We start from the raw sequence: 1,734 nt of genomic DNA, 5'->3' as shown, positions 1-1,734 counted from the left end.
GGGTAATTGGGATGGCTGTTTCAGAGGCAGTGCAGTTGGCGCAGGATAGAGCAGGATTTAGGGCTGTTGTGCATAGGGTCGCTATGAGTCATAAACAACTCGACGGCACATAACAACAACAATATGTATAATGTAAAGGAAAGGTCGCAAAAAATACAAGTGAGGGCACACATGAGTATGAAGAATTCACTGAAGAAAGAACAAGGATGGCAAGAAAATGGTAAAGATGGTTCAAAGGAAACTTTGTATTTTAGATCTGCAGAAAATGTTTTAAAAATGCAAAATAGGCTTTCTAAGTTATATACTTAAGTTATGCTACTAAACCCAAGGTGGGTGATTTTAATCTGTGGCCTTCAGGCCTGGTTCAAATAATTTTTTTGTGAAACATTCTTCTAGGTGGTATAGCATTAGTCTGTGCATTGCTGTACAGAGGTAACTCGTGGTTGCTGTGATGCTGAACACTGCGATGTGTCAAATGTGATAATGGTTATCCACGGTGGACAGTGTTTGGTGGAGCTTCCTGATTAAAACAAGCCTGGAAGCAGGAGCAACATCCACTTTCAAAATGGCTTGCTCTGGAAACTCTATGAATAGTGTTCAGACCTTTCGTTCATAGAGTTGCTATGAGTCATCTATGACTTGATGGCACCTAAAAACAAGTTATATACTTAGTTCTAAGAAGTGAGTTTATGATTGTCAAACTAGTCAAGCAAGTAGGAAAAGTTGCCTATTCCATCAGTTCTGACCCATGATAACCCCGTGTATAATAGAAGAATGGTATCCCTTTGATTTCACAATGATTCCCCCCCCCCCAGTCAAGTATTCATCTCTTTCTTCCAAGAGGCACTTCTACATGGACTCGTTTTTTTCAGGATTATTTTTTTACTTTAAGACAAAACATTGTCTTTTATATATGTTATGTGCTATATACATGAATTTTACCATTTTAAACATTTTAAGTGCACAGTGCAATGACATTAATTCACCATATTATACACTCACCGTTAGGTACAATTTATAAAACTTCATCATCTCAAGCATACTCAGTATCTGTTTAGCAAACCTCCCCGTCTTCTCTCCACCCAGTGCCTGGTAGGAATTACTCTCTTTTATTCCCTCTTTGCAGTTACCTATTCTAGGTACTTCACTTAAGTGGAATCACACAATAGTTGCGATTTTGTGACTGATGCGCTTCACTCAGCACAGTGCTTTCCAGGTTCATCATTAATTTAGCATGTGATCAGAAATTCCTTTTTCTACATGACTGAGTTATTACTCCACTGTTTGTCCATACCACCAGGTCATGGAGTCAGTAGCATGTTAATCAAAAGGCTACATGTCTCCAACGATTTGAATTGACTAGTTTACTTGGTTCCACAGGTCAACACTCTTGGTAACAGCAGCCAGGAAATCAGGAGATGAATTGCCTTGGGAAAGTCAGCTGTGAGGGACCTCTCAAGAGTATTGAAGAGCAATGACAACAGGCTGGAGACTAAGGTGCACCTGATACAGGCTATAGTCCTCGCAATTACGTGCTATGCATCAGAGAGTTGGACAGTGAATAGGGATGATAGAAAGAGAATTGATGCATTTGAGCCGTGGTGCTGGAGAAGAGTGTTGAGTATACCATGGACTACTAGGAGAACAAGCAGGTTTGTCCTGGAGAGGGTGAAGCCAGAATGCTCCTTGGAGTCAAGGATTCTGAAGCTTCATCTGACATATTTTGGGCATTTT

The sequence above is a fragment of the Elephantulus edwardii genome, unplaced genomic scaffold, assembly GCF_000299155.1.
Source record: "Elephantulus edwardii isolate Elephantulus edwardi_28Jun2011 unplaced genomic scaffold, EleEdw1.0 scaffold00012, whole genome shotgun sequence".
NCBI classification, from domain to species: Eukaryota; Metazoa; Chordata; class Mammalia; order Macroscelidea; family Macroscelididae; genus Elephantulus; species Elephantulus edwardii.
Note: the sequence above shows the minus strand (reverse complement) of the source record.